The 1,651-nt window shown below is 37.5% G+C and overlaps 1 protein-coding gene across 2 annotated transcripts in view; it reads left to right on the forward strand.

The window, feature by feature from the left end:
• BMX (BMX non-receptor tyrosine kinase) overlaps positions 1-1,651 on the forward strand; it is a 77,483-nt gene that overhangs the window by 28,832 nt on the left and 47,000 nt on the right. The window lies entirely within an intron of this gene.

Genomic DNA, 1,651 nt, shown 5'->3' on the forward strand with positions numbered 1-1,651 from the left:
GAGGAAGGAAGGGAGGGAGGGAGGTGGGGAGGGAAGGAGGGAGGAAGGAAGGAAGAAAGAAAGGAGGGAAGGAAGGGGAAGAAAGAAAGAGAAAATAGCATGCTTCAGTCTGTATTCAAACAATATCAATTCTTTCTCTGGAGGCAGATGGTATGCTTCATTATTAGTTCTTTGGGATTGTCTTGGATCATTGTGTTGCTGAGGATAGCTAAGTCTTTCACAGTTCTTCAATGAGCAATATTGCTATTACTATGTACAACATTCTCCTGGTTCTGTTCACTTCACTTTACATCAGTTCATACAAGTCTTTCCAGGTTTTTCTGAAATCATCCTGCTTATTATTTCTTACAGGACAATAATATTCCATCACAATCACATACCATTGCTTGTTTAGCCATTCCCCAATTGATGGGCATCCCTTCAGTGTCCAATTCTTAACCATCACAAAAAAAGACTGCTATAAATATTTTTGTATGAATAGGTATTTTTCCCTTTTTTGTGATGTCTTTTGGATATAGACCCAGCAGTGGTATTGCTGGATGAAAGGGTATATATACACAGTTTTATAGCCCTTTGGGCATAGTCCAAATTGTTATCCAGAATGGTTGGATCAGTTCACAACTCCACCAATAGTACATTAGTATCCCAGTTTTCCTACATCCTCTCCAACATTTATCATTTTCCTTTTTTGGCACATTAGCCAATCTGATAGGTGTGAGGTGGTACCTCAGAGTTTTTAAAATTTGTATTTCTCTAATCAAAAGTGATTTAGTACTCTTCTTCATATGCCTGGAAATAACTTTAATTTCTTCATCTGAAAACTGCCTGTTCATATCATTTGACTATTTATCAATTGGGGAATGACTTATATTCTTATGAATTTGACTCAGTTCTCTATATATTTGAGAAATCAAGTCTTATCAAAGACATTGGCTACAAAGATTATTTCCCAGCTTTCAGCTTTCCTTCTAATCTTGGTTGCATTGTTTCTGTTTGTACAAAAGCTTTTTATTTTAATATAATCAAAATTATGTACTTTACATTTCGTAATGCTCCCTATCTCTTGTTTGCTCATGAATTCTTCCATTCCCCATAGATCTGACAGGTAGACTATTCCTTCTTCACTTCCTTTATCTATAAAATGAGGGGAATGGACTAGATGGCCTGACTTCTAAGTTCACTTTCTACATGAGGTTTTCAATCCTGTAGAGCTCTAAGATTTGCCAAAAGTCATTCACTTAATGCTTATAGGCCTCACTGCATTTGGGGGCTGCCCACACTCTTGAACAGATATATATGACCATGGAGTACCTGTGGATCTCAGGAGTCAGGGAGACTCATCTTCCTGAGTTCAAATCTAACCTCAACTTTTACTAGCTGTGTGACCCTGGGCAAGTCACTTAACTCTGTTTGCCTCACTTTCTTCATTTAAAAAATGAGCTGGAGAAGAAAATGGCAAACCACTCCAGTATCTTTGCCAAGAAAATCCCAAATGGGGTCACAAAGAGTCAGCTGTGACTGAAACAACTGAAACAACAACAGCCCTTATATCTATACCCTGGAATGCCATGGACATGAAAGGATCACCTCTACATCAATTTAATTGCATTAACAGATGTTTATTAATAATTACTAGACACTGAGGGAATTC

Source organism: Vombatus ursinus, unplaced genomic scaffold (assembly GCF_900497805.2).
Source record: "Vombatus ursinus unplaced genomic scaffold, bare-nosed wombat genome assembly UNPS02014814.1, whole genome shotgun sequence".
Taxonomy (NCBI): domain Eukaryota; kingdom Metazoa; phylum Chordata; class Mammalia; order Diprotodontia; family Vombatidae; genus Vombatus; species Vombatus ursinus.